The 20,401-nt window shown below is 43.2% G+C and overlaps 1 pseudogene; it reads left to right on the plus strand.

The window, feature by feature from the left end:
- Positions 1 to 5,100: 5,100 nt before the first annotated feature.
- The window catches only part of LOC124025779, a 54,501-nt pseudogene continuing 39,200 nt past the window's right edge, over positions 5,101 to 20,401 (plus strand).

The following is a 20,401-nucleotide window of genomic DNA, read 5'->3' on the forward strand; positions in this document are numbered from 1 at the left end:
TGACAGGGGGATAGAGAGAGGAGGTAGATGAGGGATAGAGAGAGGAGGTAGATGAGTGACAGAGGATAGAGAGAGGAGGTAGATGAGTGACAGGGGGATAGAGAGAGGAGGTAGATGAGTGACAGGGGGATAGAGAGAGGAGGTAGATGAGTGACAGGGGATAGAGAGAGGAGGTAGATCAGTGACAGAGGGATAGAGAGAGGAGGTAGATGAGTGACAGGGGGATAGAGAGAGGAGGTAGATCAGTGACAGAGGGATAGAGAGAGGAGGTAGATGAGTGACAGAGGGATAGATGAGGGATAGAGAGAGGTAGATCAGTGACAGAGGGATAGAGAGAGGAGGTAGATCAGTGACAGAGGGATAGAGAGAGGAGGTAGATGAGGGATGACAGGGGGATAGAGAGAGGAGGTAGATGAGTGACAGAGGGATAGAGAGAGGAGGTAGATGAGTGACAGAGGGATAGAGAGAGGAGGTAGATGAGTGACAGGGGGATAGAGAGAGGAGGTAGATCAGTGACAGAGGGATAGAGAGGAGGTAGATGAGTGACAGAGAGATAGAGAGAGGAGGTAGATGAGTGACAGGGGGATAGAGAGAGGAGGTAGATGAGTGACAGAGAGATAGGGAGAGGAGGTAGATGAGTGACAGGGGGCTAGAGAGGAGGTAGATATTGAATAGGAGCAAAGGGGATGAAATAGACAATGAGAGACATACAATGAAATGAAATTAGCCCACATGATTTCAATGTGTTTGTGCGTGTGTGTATTCCAGTGAATGTGTGTGTGTGTGTGTGTGTGTGTGTGTGTGTGTGTGTGTGTGTGTGTGTGTGTGTGTGTGTGTGTGTGTGTGTGTGTGTGTGTGTGTGTGTGTGTGTGTGTGTGTGTGTGTGTGTGTGTGTGTGTGTCAGTGTCTGTCTGTGTATTCCCGAGTGAATATGTGTGTGTGTGTTTCTTTGTGTGTGTCTGTGCATGTGTCATTCTTGTGTTTGTGTATCAACAACATAATATCAACATCATGCAAAGCGGTAATGGTATCATACTGTACCTCACAGAAATACCATCATCACATATGTATACACATACAGTGGGGAGAACAAGTATTTGACACACTGCCGAATTTGCAGGTTTTCCCACTTACAAAGCATGTAGAGGTCTGTAATTCTTATCATAGGTGCACTTCAATTGTGAGAGACGGAATCTAAAACAAACATCCAGAAAATCATATTGTATGATTTTTAAGTAATTAATTTGCATTTTATTTCATGACATAAGTATTTGATCCGTCAGAAAAGCAGAACTTAATATTTGGGACAGAAACCTTTGTCTGCAATTACAGAGACCATACGTTTCCTGCAGTTCTTGACCAGGTTTGCACACACTGCAGCAGGGATTTTGGCCCACTCCTCCATACAGTCCTTCTCCAGATCCTTCAGGTTTTGGGGCTGTCGCTGGGCAATACGGACATTCAGCTCCCTCCAAAGATGTTCTACTGGGTTCAGGTCTGGAGACTGGCTAGGCCACTGCAGGACCTTGAGATGCTTCTTACGGAGCCACTCCTTAGTTGCCCTGGTTGTGTGTTTTGGGTCGTTGACATGCTGAAAGACCCAGCCACGACCCATCTTCAATGCTCTTACTGAGGGAAGGAGGTTGTTGGCCAAGATCTCGCGATACATGGCCCCATCCATCCTCCCCTCAATATGGTGCAGCCGTCCTGTCCCCTTGGCAGAAAAGCATCCCCAAAGGATGATGTTTCCACCTCCATGCTTCACAGTTGTGATGGTGTTCTTGGGGTTGTGCTCATCCTTCTTCTTCCTCCAAACAGGGCGAGTGGAGTGTAGACCAAAAAGCTCTATATTTGTCTCATCAGACCACATGACCTTCTCCCATTCCTCCTCTGGATCATCCAGATGGTCATTGGCAAACTTCAGACAGGCCTGGACATGCGCTGGCTTGAGCAGGGGGACCTTGCGTGCGCTGCAGGATTTTAATCCATGAGGGCGTAGTGTGTTACTAATGGTTTTCTTTGAGACTGTGGTCCCAGCTCTCTTCAGGTCATTAACCAGGTCCTGCAGTGTAGTTCTGGGCTGATCCCTCACCTTCCTCATGATCATTGATGCCCCACGAGGTGAGAACTTGCATGGAGCCCCAGACCGAGGGTGATTGACCGTCATCTTGAACTTCTTCCATTTTCTAATAATTGCACCAACAGTTGTTGCCTTCTCACCAAGCTGCTTTCCTATTGTCCTGTAGCCCATCCCAGCCTTGTGCAGGTCTACAATTTAGCCCTGATGTACTTACACTCTCTCTCGCTTCCTCTCTCACTCTCACTCACCTCTCTCTTTCTCTCGCTTTCTCTCTATTTCTCTCTCCCTCTCTCTCTCACTCTCTCTCTCTCTCTCTCTCTCTCTCTCTCTCTCTCTCTCTCTCTCTCTCTCTCTCTCTCTCTCTCTCTCTCTCTCTCTCTCTCTCTCTCTCTCTCTCTCTCTCTCTCTCTCTCTCTCTCTCTCTCTCTCTCTCTGTGTCTCTCTCAATTGAATTTTCCATTTCAATTCAAGGGTTTTATTGGCTTGGGAAACACATGTTTACATTGCCACAGCAAGTGAAATAGATAAAACAAAATCGAAATAAACAATACACAAACATTACACTCACAAAAGTTCCAAAACAATAAAGACATTTCAAATGTCATATTATGTAAAATAAATAAACATAAATATGGTTTGTATTTACAATGGTGTTTGTTCTTCACTAGTTGCCTTTTTCCTTGTTGCAACAGGTCACAAATATTTCTGCTCTGATGGCATAACTGTGGTATTTCAATAGATATGCGAGTTCATCAAAATTGGGTTTGATTTTGAATTCTACATGGGTCTGTGTAATCAGAGGAAAATATGTGTCTCTAATACGGTCATATATTTGGCAGGAGGTTAGGAAGTGCAGCTCAGTTTCCACCTCATTTTGTGGGCAGTGTGCACATGGCCTGTCTTCTCTTGAGAGCCAGGTCTGCCTACGGTGGCCTTTCTCAATAGCAAGGCTATGCTTACTGAGTCAGTTCACACAGCAGTTAAAGATTTCCTTAAATTTGGGTCAGTCACAGTGGTCAGGTATTCTGCCACTGTGTACTCTCTGTTTAGGGTCAGTCACAGTGGTCAGGTATTCTACCACTGTGTACTCTCTGTTTAGGGTCAGTCACAGTGGTCAGGTATTCTACCACTGTGTACTCTCTGTTTAGGGTCAGTCACAGTGGTCAGGTATTCTGCCACTGTGTACTCTCTGTTTAGGGTCAGTCACAGTGGTCAGGTATTCGGCCACTGTGTACTCTCTGTTTAGGGTCAGTCACCGTGGTCAGGTATTCTGCCACTGTGTACTCTCTGTTTAGGGTCAGTCACCGTGGTCAGGTATTCTGCCAATGTGTACTCTCTGTTTAGGGTCAGTCACCGTGGTCAGGTATTCTGCCAATGTGTACTCTCTGTTTAGGGCCAATGTTTTTTTTGTTCATTCTTTCCAATGTATCAAGTAATTAACTTTTTGTTTTCTCATGATTTGGTTGGGTCTAATTGTGCTGCTGTGCTGGGGCTCTGTGGGGTGTGTTAATGTTTGTGAACAGAGCCCCAGGAACAGCTTGCTTAGGGGACTCTTCTCCAGGTTCATCTCTCTGTAGGTGATGGCTTTATTTGGGAATCATTTCCTTTTAGGTGGTTGTAGAATTGAATGTCTCTTTTCTGTATTTTGATAACTTGCGGTTATCGGCCTAATTCTGCTCTGCATTATTTGGTGTTGTACATTGTACATGGAGGTGCTTTTACCGAATTCTGCATGCAGAGTCTCAATTCGGTGTTTGTTCCATTTCGTGAATTATCTCTCTCTCTCTTTCTCTTTTTTAATTGATCATGTAGATGTTTTTGCTGTTTTATAGAGCCAACAGATTGGTAAAGTGGTTTATCCACACATCTCTGTTCTGTCTCTCTCTCCCTCTTACATGCTTTCTCTCTCAGACCCACCCAGAGGGGCTCACAGATGTTGTTCTCTCTCTCAGACCCACCCAGGGGGCTCACAGATGTTGTTCTCTCTCTCTCAGACCCACCCAGAGGGGCTCACAGATGTTGTTCTCTCTCTCTCAGACCCACCCAGGGGGCTCACAGATGTTGTTCTCTCTCTCTCAGACCCACCCAGGGGGGCTCACAGATGTTGTTCTCTCTCTCTCAGACCCACCCAGAGGGGCTCACATGGCAGCACAGATGTTGTTATCTCTCTCTCAGACCCACCCAGGGGGGCTCACATGGCAGCACAGATGTTGTTATCTCTCTCTCTCAGACCCACCCAGGGGGGCTCACATGGCAGCACAGATGTTGTTATCTCTCTCAGACCCACCCAGAGGGGCTCACATGGCAGCACAGATGTTGTTATCTCTCTCTCAGACCCAACCAGAGGGGCTCACATGGCAGCACAGATGTTGTTATCTCTCTCAGACCCACCCAGAGGGGCTCACATGGCAGCACAGATGTTGTTATCTCTCTCAGACCCACCCAGAGGGGCTCACATGGCAGCACAGATGTTGTTATCTCTCTCAGACCCACCCAGAGGGGCTCACATGGCAGCACAGATGTTGTTTGCTCCATAATTCATTGTCTCAATAAACTATTGAGTTAAGCTTACTGTCTCTTATTAGAGCTGTGTGATTAAATATGCACACACACACACACACACACACACACACACACACACACACACACACACACACACACACACACACACACACACACACACACACACACACACACACACACACACACACACACACACACACACACACACACACACACACACACACACTCTCTCTCGCACACACATACACACACGTATAGTGGCATGTATGTTTAATCCGTTACCCATAGTTGAATTACACCGTACAGCCTATACGCTACGACCGACAAAACGAAACCTCTCCCGTGGTCCTGGTCACGCTGTCCCTTTGATGAAAGGTTTGTGTTGACTCGTCCGCCTCGCGCTAGACTAGGTACCATGTTCCTAAGGACTCCGTTTGATGACGTCGAGCCAAGCGTTACAAATGGAGACGAAAATGAATCAACGTCTCACGGGGAGCCCGTGGTGGCGTGACGTTTACACCTAAAAGCAATCTCAATCTTCACCAGGGCGGAACGTTGTTTTGGAGAGAGGCAATAACTTTTCTTTCCAGACCAGGGAGTTCAGATAAGTTAACTCAACTGCCTAGTCAACAAATTGATTGAATACTATATTTGAACTGAGGTAAACTTTCAACGCGACAATTTGAGCGATATCATTGTCATGTCGTAGCCTACGCATAGGCTGTACGCAATTTAGGTTAAATCCTCACCAGATGTGTTATTATCAACTTCCTCGATATAAAATGAATATGTCACCTGGCCAACCGTTTGCAACATAGTCTATCAGGTTCTTATCCAACGCCAGCTGCGCGAATTGAACAGGCAGATTTCAGCAGTTTGAGGCTATGCTACAAACGGGTTATGATGCGCTGTCCATGGGGCTAAAATCGTTTTCTCCGGTTCAAGACTTCAGTCGGAAACTGCAAATACATAAATTCAGTTAAAATGTCTTCTTCAGCTTATTAAACTCGTCTATTATACCGACGACTTTGATGTGTTTGTGCACTTATCTATCTTCCTGTGTTGGGTTTGGAGTGGTGCGCGTGAGGTAGCGCCCAAAGGGGTGGAACGAAGCGAAGTTCCGTGTCTCTCTCGTGAGCCAAGCTGCGTACGGGCAGTCTCACAGCGCAATACGTTTACCGGAGAGAGCCAGACATTTCGTGCTGTTTGTAGCCTGCTGTTTCCTGTTAACGGACTAAATCGCCGTTGTTTCACAGGGTAGGGACAGTTCCCCAGTAGACTACCGGACGAGAGATGAATCAAGCTGCGCGAGGGACTTTGCTGCTCCTCGTCTTTGTGTTGATAATGCAAGGTAAGCTACTTTAATAACTAAACGACCATGTTGTGGAATTCAACTGTTGGTTGTATTTTGGTTCGTTTTTATAATAAGCAATATGCATTTAAAACTTTCCTTGTTTTTGAAGAGAGGCGTAAGATACTGTTATGTTTGCGTCGCAGAGTGGGGTGTACTTCACTTGGAAACGGTGACCTGTCATAGTGGCAGTATATAAAGGCGAATTTCGTGATATATGATTGTCCCGTCTTACAAAAATGTGTGAAAATGGTTTTGAGGAATGTATACTTATTTAGTCAACTGAGTGATACTGGGTGTGTCTATGGACACATTGAAGAGGAATAGAGAAAGTGACGGGAAATATTTAGGATTCACTTTTGCGGACACATTGTAATAGCCAAAACAGATTGACATCATATATAGCTTCTCTGTTTACAAGGTACGTACAGAAAGTTAGAATACACATCATCATAACGCCTATAGGCCCATCATTCTATTAGCCAAAAACAGATTGACATCATATATAGCTTCTCTGTTTACAAGGTACGTACAGAAAGTTAAAATACACATCATCATAACGCCTATAGGCCCATCATTCTATTAGCCAAAAACAGATTGACATCATATATAGCTTCTCTGTTTACAAGGTACGTACAGAAAGTTAGACTACACATCATCATAACGCCTATAGGCCCATCATTCTATTAGCCAAAAACAGATTGACATCATATATAGCTTCTCTGTTTACAAGGTACGTACAGAAAGTTAGAATACACATCATCATAACGCCTATAGGCCCATCATTTAATATGTTGAACAGATTGACATCATCCATGAGAAAATGAAGCTTCTCTGTTTACAAACATGATACGAATATCAGAAACTGTTAGAATACACAACATCATAACGCCTATAGGCCCATCATTCTATTAGCCAAAAACAGATTGACATCATATATAGCTTCTCTGTTTACAAGGTACGAATACAGAAAGTTAGACACCAACATCATCATGCAACACCCATCATTCTATTACAAAAACATGATTGAATATCATATACACTTCTCTGTTTACAAGTACACCAAATGTTAGAATACATCAACACTAACGCCTATAGTCATTCTATTAGCCAACAGATTGACATCATAACACTTCTCTGTTTACAAGGTACACCAACATGATAGACTATCATCATAACACCTATAGGCCCATCATTCTATTACACCAACATGATTGAATCATATATAGCTTCTCTGTTTACAAACATGATACGTATCAGAAAGTTAGAATACACCATCATGATAATATCGCCTATAGGCCCAACATGATCTATTAGCCAAAAACAGATTGACATGATAGAATATCATGCAACACTGTTTACAAGGTACGTACAGAACATGTTAGAATACACATCATCATAACGCCTATAGGCCCATCATTCTATTAGCCAAAAACAGATTGACATGATAGAATATCATGCAACACTCTGTTTACAAGGTACGTACAGAAAGTTAGACTACACATCATGATAACGCCTATAGGCCCATCATTCTATTAGCCAAAAACAGATTGACATCATATATAGCTTCTCTGTTTACAAGGTACAAAGTTAGACTACACATCAACATAACGCCTAAGGCCCATCATTCTATTAGCAAAAACAGATTGACATCATATATAGCTTCGTGTTTACACCAACATGATAGAATACAGAAAGTTAGACTACACATCATCATAACGATAGGCCCATCATTCTATTAGCAAAAACAGATTGACATCATATATACTTCTCTGTTTACAAACATGATAGAATATCAGAAAGTTAGAATACACCAACATGATAGAATATCATGCAACATTCTATTAGCCAAAAACAGATTGACATCATAACACTTCTCTGTTTACAAGTACACCAACATGATAGAATATCATCAACATAACGCCTATAGGCCCATCATTCTATATAGCCAAAAACAGATTGACATCATATAACACTTCTCTGTTTACAAGGTATGTACAGAACATGTAGACTACACAACATAACCAACATGATAGATCATATATGTTGAACATTGTTCTTCGGAAACACCATGAGAAAATGAAGTCGTTGTCTTGAAAGTACACCAACATGATAGAATATCATGCAACACTGTCGTGTGAAGTACACCAACATGATAGAATATCATGCAACACTGTCGTGTGAAGTACACCAACATGATAGAATATCATGCAACACTGTCGTGTGAAGTACACCAACATGATAGACTATCATGCAACACTGTCGTGTGAAGTACACCAACATGATAGACTATCATGCAACACTGTCGTGTGAAGTACACCAACATGATAGAATATCATGCAACACTGTCGTGTGAAGTACACCAACATGATAGAATATCATGCAACACTGTCGTGTGAAGTACACCAACATGATAGACTATCATGCAACACTGTCGTGTGAAGTACACCAACATGATAGTCGTGTGAAGATAGAATATCATGCAACACTGTCGTGTGAAGTACACCAACATGATAGAATATCATGCAACACTGTCGTGTGAAGTACACCAACATGATAGAATATCATGCAACACTGTCGTGTGAAGTACACCAACATGATAGAATATCATGCAACACTGTCGTGTGAAGTACACCAACATGATAGAATATCATGCAACACTGTCGTGTGAAGTACACCAACATGATAGAATATCATGCAACACTGTCGTGTGAAGTACACCAACATGATAGAATATCATGCAACACTGTCGTGTGAAGTACACCAACATGATAGAATATCATGCAACACTGTCGTGTGAAGTACACCAACATGATAGAATATCATGCAACACTGTCGTGTGAAGTACACCAACATGATAGACTATCATGCAACACTGTCGTGTGAAGTACACCAACATGATAGAATATCATGCAACACTGTCGTGTGAAGTACACCAACATGATAGAATATCATGCAACACTGTCGTGTGAAGTACACCAACATGATAGAATATCATGCAACACTGTCGTGTGAAGTACACCAACATGATAGAATATCATGCAACACTGTCGTGTGAAGTACACCAACATGATAGAATATCATGCAACACTGTCGTGTGAAGTACACCAACATGATAGAATATCATGCAACACTGTCGTGTGAAGTACACCAACATGATAGAATATCATGCAACACTGTCGTGTGAAGTACACCAACATGATAGAATATCATGCAACACTGTCGTGTGAAGTACACCAACATGATAGACTATCATGCAACACTGTTGTGTGAAGTACACCAACATGATAGAATATCATGCAACACTGTCGTGTGAAGTACACCAACATGATAGACTATCATGCAACACTGTCGTGTGAAGTACACCAACATGATAGAATATCATGCAACACTGTCGTGTGAAGTACACCAACATGATAGAATATCATGCAACACTGTCGTGTGAAGTACACCAACATGATAGACTATCATGCAACACTGTCGTGTGAAGTACACCAACATGATAGAATATCATGCAACACTGTCGTGTGAAGTACACCAACATGATAGAATATCATGCAACACTGTCGTGTGAAGTACACCAACATGATAGAATATCATGCAACACTGTCGTGTGAAGTACACCAACATGATAGAATATCATGCAACACTGTCGTGTGAAGTACACCAACATGATAGACTATCATGCAACACTGTCGTGTGAAGTACACCAACATGATAGAATATCATGCAACACTGTCGTGTGAAGTACACCAACATGATAGAATATCATGCAACACTGTCGTGTGAAGTACACCAACATGATAGACTATCATGCAACACTGTCGTGTGAAGTACACCAACATGATGAATATCATGAACACTGTCGTGTGAAGTACACCAACATGATAGAATATCATGCAACACTGTCGTGTGAAGTACACCAACATGATAGACTATCATGCAACACTGTCGTGTGAAGTACACCAACATGATAGAATATCATGCAACACTGTCGTGTGAAGTACACCAACATGATAGAATATCATGCAACACTGTCGTGTGAAGTACACCAACATGATAGAATCATGCAACACTGTCGTGTGAAGTACACCAACATGATAGAATATCATGCAACACTGTCGTGTGAAGTACACCAACATGATAGAATATCATGCAACACTGTCGTGTGAAGTACACCAACATGATAGAATATCATGCAACACTGTCGTGTGAAGTACACCAACATGATAGAATATCATGCAACACTGTCGTGTGAAGTACACCAACATGATAGAATATCATGCAACACTGTCGTGTGAAGTACACCAACATGATAGAATATCATGCAACACTGTCGTGTGAAGTACACCAACATGATAGAATATCATGCAACACTGTCGTGTGAAGTACACCAACATGATAGACTATCATGCAACACTGTTGTGTGAAGTACACCAACATGATAGAATATCATGCAACACTGTCGTGTGAAGTACACCAACATGATAGACTATCATGCAACACTGTCGTGTGAAGTACACCAACATGATAGAATATCATGCAACACTGTCGTGTGAAGTACACCAACATGATAGAATATCATGCAACACTGTCGTGTGAAGTACACCAACATGATAGACTATCATGCAACACTGTCGTGTGAAGTACACCAACATGATGGAAACACTGTCGTGTGAAGTACACCAACATGATGGAAACACTGTCGTGTGAAGTACACCAACATGATGGAAACACTGTCGTGTGAAGTACACCAACATGATAGAATATCAGGAAACACTGTCGTGTGAAGTACACCAACATGATAGAATATCATGCAACACTGTCGTGTGAAGTACACCAACATGATAGAATATCAGGAAACACTGTCACCAACATGATGGAAACACTGAAGTACACCAACATGATGGAAACACTGTCGTGTGAAGTACACCAACATGATGGAAACACTGATACACCAACATGATAGAATATCAGGAAACACTGTCGTGTGAAGTACACCAACATGATGGAATATCAGGAAACACTGTCGTGTGAAGTACACCAACATGATAGAATATCAGGAAACACTGTCGTGTGAAGTACACCAACATGATGGAATATCAGGAAACACTTTATCAGTTTCGTGAAGTACACCAACATGATGGAATATCAGGCAACACTGTCGTGTGAAGTACACCAACATGATGGAAACACTGTCGTGTGAAGTACACCAACATGATGGAAACACTGTCGTGTGAAGTACACCAACATGATGGAAACACTGTCGTGTGAAGTACACCAACATGATGGAATATCAGGCAACACTGTCGTGTGAAGTACACCAACATGATGGAAACACTATTGTGTGAAGTACACCAACATGATGGAAACACTGTCGTGTGAAGTACACCAACATGATGGAATATCAGGAAACACTGTTGTGTGAAGTACACCAACATGATGGAAACACTGTCGTGTGAAGTACACCAACATGAGGAAACACTGTCGTGTGAAGTACACCAACATGATGGAAACACTGTCGTGTGAAGTACACCAACATGATGGAAACACTGTCGTGTGAAGTACACCAACATGATGGAAACACTGTCGTGTGAAGTACACCAACATGATGGAAACACTGTCGTGTGAAGTACACCAACATGATGGAAACACTGTCGTGTGAAGTACACCAACATGATGGAAACACTGTCGTGTGAAGTACACCAACATGATGGAAACACTGTCGTGTGATGTACCTCAACATGATGGAATACCAGGCAACACTGTCATCATAGCCTATCCAGGCTCGTATAAACGGGGGAGTTTGATGTAGGCCTGTATGCAAAATGTGTTTTGAGTCGAAATGATTTATAACCGGAATATGTGATGCTGTTTATGTTATTGTTAACAAATAGAGAGAGACAGAGAGAGAACAGAATCTGATTATGGAACTGCAGAGCTAGTAAACACTTCTAACATAATTTACTCTCTCCCTCCATATATCTCTCACTCTCCATATCATTCTCTCTCTCTCTATCTATCTCTATCTCCCGCGCTCGCTCTCTCCATCTCTCTCTATTGTACCACGCACAGATTTTACATTGACTGCACAGATTTTACATTGACTGCACAGATTTTACATTGACTGCACAGATTTTACATTGACTGCACAGATTTTACATTGACTGCACAGATTTTACATTGACTGCACAGATTTTACATTGACTGCACAGATTTTACATTGATCGTATGCATTTTTTATATGTTAAATGTTTTCCCAACAGGTCATGCTCACTTTGGCCTGGGTTTGGTCGATGTTTCTAAGTGATGATCTATTAATTGATTTTAAGGGGAGAAACCCAGACTTCCACATCCTTTGTTTTTAAATTGATATTAATCATCTTGGACTTCAAAATGTCTTCCTACTGTCCTCTCATTCCCCCGTTGACAGGAAGCAACAGGTTTTCACCACCTATTGTTTTAGTGCAGAAGAAGGAAAGGAGATAAGGAAATGAAGGAATCCACATTAGACTATAACGATGCACCCATTTTCTTACAATTGGCGAGGAAGGAATCAACGTTAGACCTCAGTATGGAGATGCACCCATCGCCTAAGACAAAGAGAGGAAGGATGCCCCTTCAGACTATCAAGATGCACCCATCGCCTAAGACAAAGAGAGGAAGGATGCCCCTTTAGACTATCAAAATGCACTCATCGCCTAAGACAAAGAGAGGAAGGATGCCTCTAGACTATCAAGATGCACCCATCGCCTAGGACAAAGAGAGGAAGGATGCCTCTAGACTATCAAGATGCACTCATCGCCTAAGACAAAGAGAGGAAGGATGCCTCTAGACTATCAAGATGCACCCATCGCCTAAGACAAAGAGAGGAAGGATGCCCCTTTAGACTATCAAGATGCACCCATCGCCTAAGACAAAGAGAGGAAGGATGCCCCTTTAGACTATCAAGATGCACCCATCGCCTAAGACAAAGAGAGGAAGGATGCCCCTTTAGACTATCAAGATGCACCCATCGCCTAAGACAAAGAGAGGAAGGATGCCCCTTTAGACTATCAAGATGCACTCATCGCCTAAGACAAAGAGAGGAAGGATGCCTCTAGACTATCAAGATGCACTCATCGCCTAAGACAAAGAGAGGAAGGATGCCTCTAGACTATCAAGATGCACCCATCGCCTAAGACAAAGAGAGGAAGGATGCCCCTTTAGACTATCAAGATGCACCCATCGCCTAAGACAAAGAGAGGAAGGATGCCTCTAGACTATCAAGATGCACTCATCGCCTAAGACAAAGAGAGGAAGGATGCCTCTAGACTATCAAGATGCACTCATCGCCTAAGACAAAGAGAGGAAGGATGCCCCTTTAGACTATCAAGATGCACTCATCGCCTAAGACAAAGAGAGGAAGGATGCCCTTTTAGACTATCAAGATGCACCCATTTTCTGAAAAGAGGACAATAAAGTAGACCTCTTTTTTCAGCCATTAAGATGCACCAATTTAACTACACAAGGTGAGGAAGGAATCCACCTGATATTATTGAGATGCATCCATTTTCTTACAAGTGGAGTTACTCTTCTTTTTGTAACGATAGAGACGCACCCATTGAACTAGACAAAAGGTCTATGAAAGAGTCCAGTGTAGATTACTGAGATGCAGCCAGGTGATTTATCTGATGACTTATAGACAGCCAGTGACCCGAAACTACTCAGAGAAAACTCTGCCTGAACCAAGTCTCATCAGGAGAATAGCTGGCAACACACCATGTCCTCATCATGTCTTTAACCACACGAAGGTAAACATGGATAAATACATGCTTGATAAAGGGAGAAGTGTGTGTGTGTGTGTGTGTGTGTGTGTGTGTGTGTGTGTGTGTGTGTGTGTGTGTGTGTGTGTGTGTGTGTGTGTGTGTGGTGTGTGTGTGTGCTATTATTTTTGTCTCTCTGTCTGTGTGTGTGTGTGTGTGTGTGTGTGTGTGTGTGTGTGTGTACCACTGTGTCTGATGGATTGGAGGCGTTAGGTTTTGACAGGCTTTTAGCTATTATTTTTGTCTCTCTGTCTTCACCTGCTCTCTCTGTCTGTGTCTTGCTCAGACATGGACTAACAAACAAACACATTCATGTATGCACATTCGTAAACAGGCACACACCCACACACATGCTTCCAAACACACACAAACACACACACGCACACACACACACACTTTAATGCACACTCCTCCTGTTCTCTCTCTATCTCTCTCAATTCAAATCAATTAAAAGGGCTTTATTGGCTGGGAAACACACTATATATGCTGGAAGCCCCTATAAATGGAAGCCCCTTCAAATGAGTGGATTCAGCTGTTTCAGCCACACCTGTTGTTGACAGGTGTATAAAATCCAGCACACAGCCATGTGATCTCCATAACCGAACCGAACCAAACTGCCTCTGGAAGCAACATGAGCACAATAACTGTTAATTGGGAGCTTCATGAAATGGGTTTCCATGGGCGAGCAGCCACACAAAAGCCTAATATCACCATGCGCCAAGCGTTGTCTGTAGTGGTGTAAATCTCTGGAGTCTGGAGGAGTGGAAACGTGTTCTCTGGAGCTACGAATCACGCTTCACCATCTGGCAGTTTGACGGCTGAGTTTGGGTTTGGCGGAAGCTAGGAGAATGCTACCGTCCCCAATGCATAGTGCTTAGGGTGGCTGGATTCTTTGACAATTTTTAGGGCCTTCCTCTGACACCGCCTGGTATAGAGGTCCTGGATGGCAGGAAGCTTGGCCCTAGTGATGTACTGGGCCGTTCGCACTACCCTCTGTAGTGCCTTGCGGTCGAGCAGTTGCCATACCAGGCAGTGATGCAACCAGTCAGGGCTCTCAATGGTGCAGCTGTACAACCTTTTGAAGATCTGAGGACCCATGCCAAATCTTTTCAGTCTCCTGAGGGGAATAGATTTTGTTGTGCCCTCTTCACGACTGTCTTGGTGTGCTTGGACCATGTTAGTTTTTTGGTGACGTGGATGCCAAGGAACTTGAAGCTCTCAACCTGCTCCACTGCAGCCCTGTCCATGAGACATTCTATACGATTCTGTGATTCCAACGTTGTGGTAACAGTTTGGGGAAAGCATTTTCCCTTTTCAGCATGACAATGCCCCTGTGTACCGAGAGAGGTTCATATAGAAATGCTTTGTTGAGATCGGTGTGGAAGAACTTGACTGGCTTGCACAGAGCCCTGACCTCAACCCCATCAAACAACTTTGGGATGAATTGGAACGCCGACTGCGAGCCAGGCCTAATCACCCAACATCAGTGCCCAACATCACTAATGCTCTTGTGGCTGAATGGAAGCAAATCCCCGCAGCAATGTTCTAATATCTAATGGAAAGCCTCCCAGAAGACTTGAGGCTGTTATAGCAGCAAACAGGGGACCAAATCCATATTAATGCCCATGATTTTGAAATGAGATGTTTAACAAGCAGGTATCCACATATTTTTGGTCATGCAGTGTATGTTTACATTGCCAAGGCAAATGGAATATACAATAAACAAAAGGGAAATACAATTTTAAAAAATATATAAAAAAATACTAAAATAATAAATAAAATCAGTAAACACTACAATCACAAAAGTGTTTAAATAATATAGACATTTCAAATGTTGTGTTATGTATTATGACTATGTACAGTGTTGTAACAATTACAAATAGTTGAAGTGTGAAAATAAATAAACAGATAAATATATGTTTTATCTACAATGTTGGTTGAGCTCCACTGCGCTCTCTCTCTCTCTCTCTCTCTCTCTCTCTCTCTCTCTCTCTCTCTCTCTCTCTCTCTCTCTCTCTCTCTCTCTCTCTCTCTCTCTCACATCACTCTCCAGTCTCTCTCATAACTCCAGTACTGTCTGCTCCATTACTCCTCTGTCTCTCTCTCTCTCTCTCTCTCTCTGTGTCTCTCTCTGTCTCTCTTTGTCTGTCTCATGGTTTACCTACTCTCTCTCTCTCTGCCTCTGAATGAATGATGATCTCCCTCTCCCATCACTTCCAGTAAACATGTATCATAACTCCAGTACTGTGGCTGCTCCATTACAAGACCTTGGTGTGTGTGTGTGTGTGTGTGTGTGTGTGTCACTATAACATGTGTGTGTGTGTGTGTGTAGTTACGTTAGTTTGTCTGTCACATGGTTTACCTACTCCTCCTCTCTCTCTGCCTCTGAATGAATGATGATCAGGTCCCTGAACTGAGCTGCTGCATGTACCATGTATGTCCCCTTCTGTTGATGAGGGATAGGGTCACTATAACATGCAGGGCTATAGAGGGATGGTTGTGTGTGTGTGTCATGGCTCCATGTCCCATGTTGATGAGGGATAGGGTCACTATAACATGCAGGGCTATAGAGGGATGGTTGTGTGTGTGTGTCATGGCTCCATGTCCCATGTTGATGAGGGATAGGGTCACTATAACATGCAGGGCTATAGAAGGATGGTTGTGTGTGTGTCATGGCTCCATGTCCCATGTTGATGAGGGATAGGGTCACTATAACATGCAGGGCTATAGAGGGATGGTTGTGTGTGTGTGTCATGGCTCCATGTCCCATGTTGATGAGGGATAGGGTCACTATAACATGCAGGGCTATAGAGGGATGGTTGTGTGTGTGTGTCATGGCTCCATGTCCCATGTTGATGAGGGATAGGGTCACTATAACATGCAGGGCTATAGAGGGATGGTTGTGTGTGTGTGTCATGGCTCCATGTCCCATGTTGATGAGGGATAGGGTCACTATAACATGCAGGGCTATAGAGGGATGGTTGTGTGTGTGTGTCATGGCTCCATGTCCCATGTTGATGAGGGATAGGGTCACTATAACATGCAGGGCTATAGAGGGATGGTTGTGTGTGTGTGTCATGGCTCCATGTCCCATGTTGATGAGGGATAGGGTCACTATAACATGCAGGGCTATAGAGGGATGGTTGTGTGTGTGTGTCATGGCTCCATGTCCCATGTTGATGAGGGATAGGGTCACTATAACATGCAGGGCTATAGAGGGATGGTTGTGTGTGTGTCATGGCTCCATGTCCCATGTTGATGAGGGATAGGGTCACTATAACATGCAGGGCTATAGAGGGATGGTTGTGTGTGTGTGTCATGGCTCCATGTCCCATGTTGATGAGGGATAGGGTCACTATAACATGCAGGGCTATAGAGGGATGGTTGTGTGTGTGTGTCATGGCTCCATGTCCCATGTTGATGAGGTCATAAAGGTGGTTAGAGACAGCTGATGTCTCTGTGTTTATCCTGTGGGGTTATTAGCCACTTTCCTAATCAAAGCCTGATGGGAAGAGAGTTGAGGTATAACAGACTCCTCAGGGTAGACGCCTGCGTGTCGTCTGTGAATGTCACTCTGTCTCTCTTCACCATCTCATTTAAATTACATTCTATTGGTTAAAGATCCATGTGTGGCTCTGTGATTGCCTCTTTCATTGGTTCTGAAATTAGTCTGTCCCACATGGCACCCTATTCCCTATGTAGTGCACTACTCTATACGCCCTGGTCAAAAGTAATGCACTACTCTATAGACCCTGGTCAAAAGTAGTGCACTACCCTATAGATCCTGGTCAAAAGTAGTGCACTACACTATAGACCCTGGTCAAAAGTAGTGCACTACCCTATAGACCCTGGTCAAAAGTAGTGCACTACCCTATAGACCCTGGTCAAAAGTAGTGCACTACCCTATAGACCCTGGTCAAAAGTAGTGCACTACCCTATAGACCCTGGTCAAAAGTAGTGCACTACCCTATAGACCCTGGTCAAAAGTAGTGCACTACCCTATAGACCCTGGTGAAAAGTAGTGCACTACCCTATAGACCCTGGTGAAAAGTAATGCACTACATAGGGAGCCATTTTGGATGCAGCGCTGCCTGTCCAGGACCCATTGAATGGTTGAAAAATCTCCATTTATTTCAAGGTGTGGTGATAAAAAACACCATTTATTTCAAGGTGTGGTGATATAAATCCCCATTTATTTCAAGGTGTGGTGATAAAAAACACCATTTATTTCAAGGTGTGGTGATATAAATCACCATTTATTTCAAGGTGTGGTGATATAAATCACCATTTATTTCAAGGTGTGGTGATATAAATCACCATTTATTTCAAGGTGTGGTGATATAAATCACCATTTATTTCAAGGTGTGGTGATATAAATCACCATTTATTTCAAGGTGTGGTGATATAAATCACCATTTATTTCAAGGTGTGGTGATAAAAATCACCATTTATTTCAAGGTGTGGTGATAAAAATCACCATTTATTTCAAGGTGTAGTGATATAAATCCTGACAGTATCATAATGTCATTCCAAACAACACTTTATTCAGTCTATTCTATACCTCAGGGTTTCGCCTGCTAAATACGTTCTGTTATACTCACAGACATGATTCAAACTTCAGAGTGTTTCTATCTAAATCTACTAATAATATGCATATCTTATCTTCTGGGGATGAGTAGCAGGCAGTTGAATTTGGGCATGCATTTCATCTGGACGTGAAAATACTGCCCTGTCACAGCCTTCTGGGATTGATTTCAACCGTTTCCTTCATTCAACATCAACATCTGATTGCTCACTTTCATTTGAATAATTTATACAGTTAAAAGCATGACTGATATACAGACTGAAGCTGTGGTAGGATGCTATTTTTTTTACATATACCTGTACTGTATATTGTCGAGAATAGGTAGCTGTGTACATTCTCCTCCTCTCCTCATCTCTCCTTTCCTCTCCCCTCCCTCTTTACTAGTAGTAGGTGCTGATGATAAATAGGAAACACATTTCAACCCTCAGACAGTCACTGTGTGAATCCAGATCAACCCGCAGACAGTCACTGTGTGAATCCAGATCAACCCTCAGACAGTCACTGTGTGAATCCAGATCAACCCTCAGACAGTCACTGTGTGAATCCAGATCAACCCGCAGACAGTCACTGTGTGAATCCATTTCAACCCTCAGACAGTCACTGTGTGAATCCAGATCAACCCTCAGACAGTCACTGTGTGAATCCATTTCAACCCTCAGACAGTCATTGTGTGAATCCATTTCAACCCTCAGACAGTCATTGTGTGAATCCATAGTGCGGTAGGATGAAGGCAGTATACAGCTCGTGTGGTAGGATGAAGGTAGTATACAGCTCGTGTGGTAGGATGAAGGTAGTATACAGATAGTGTGGTAGGATGAAGGTAGTATACAGCTAGTGTGGTAGGATGAAGGCAGTATACAGCTCGTGTGGTAGGATGAAGGCAGACACAAGCCATATCTGAGGAGTATGAAGTTTGTGCCTTTAAGATGTAATCTGCAGGATGACATTTTAACAAGGCTCTCCTCCTCTATAGCAAGGAAACATCCAGCTCAATCTGGCCTGCGGAGGTCGGAGTGTTTTGGTTGAAATGTTTGGGATTTTGACTTACAAAACACTCCAGGCCGCCCTTGAACATCCAACATGTGAAAGTATATAGAAATTATAATGAATCTAAGCTTTTTCATGTATCCGCCCCTTTTCTCTGATGAGCAAATCGTTCAGGATGAAACCTGTCCGGCCCACCACTCAATCCGACGTGGCCCTCGAGCCACAATTATTGCCCAGCGCTGATCTGTTGAGGAAGAGGGAGAATAAGAGAGGGGGAAGTGGAGAGAAAGAGAGGACTAGTCAGTGACGGACGGGTAGGGAGTTGGAAAGGGATCAAACAGCTGAAACAGAGATGGAAGCTGCTGGAAATGTTCTGACATGATTACCTCTTTTATGAAATCTGTCTGACCACATCAAAGGTGTGTGTGTGTGTGTGTGTGTGTGTGTGTGTGTGTGTGTGTGTGTGTGTGTGTGTGTGTGTGTGTGTGTGTGTGTGTGTGTGTGTGTGTGCATGTTCAAACTGCAGCCAGAGAGAGACTATTTTGATCAAAGCAGTGGTTTAGTCACCGTTCTGTAATTAACTAACGAGGACATGGAGATCGTTTAAGTGTGTGTGTCTGTGTGTCTCCTAAGTGACATATACAGCTAGTGTGGTAGGATGAAGGCAGTATACAGCTAGTGTGGTAGGATGAAGGCAGTATATAGCTAGTGTGGTAGGATGAAGGCAGTATACAGCTAGTGTGGTAGGATGAAGGCAGTTTACAGCTAGTGTGGTAGGATGAAGGCAGTTTACAGCTAGTGTGGTAGGATGAAGGCAGTTTACAGCTAGTGTGGTAGGATGAAGGCAGTTTACAGCTAGTGTGGTAGGATGAAGGCAGTTTACAGCTAGTGTGGTAGGATGAAGGCAGTTTACAGCTAGTGTGGTAGGATGAAGGCAGTATACAGCTAGTGTGGTAGGATGAAGGCAGTATACAGTTAGTGTGGTAGGATGAAGGCAGTATACAGCTAGTGTGGTAGGATGAAGGCAGTTTACAGCTAGTGTGGTAGGATGAAGGCAGTTTACAGCTAGT

This window comes from Oncorhynchus gorbuscha, unplaced genomic scaffold, assembly GCF_021184085.1.
Source record: "Oncorhynchus gorbuscha isolate QuinsamMale2020 ecotype Even-year unplaced genomic scaffold, OgorEven_v1.0 Un_scaffold_2446, whole genome shotgun sequence".
NCBI classification, from domain to species: domain Eukaryota; kingdom Metazoa; phylum Chordata; class Actinopteri; order Salmoniformes; family Salmonidae; genus Oncorhynchus; species Oncorhynchus gorbuscha.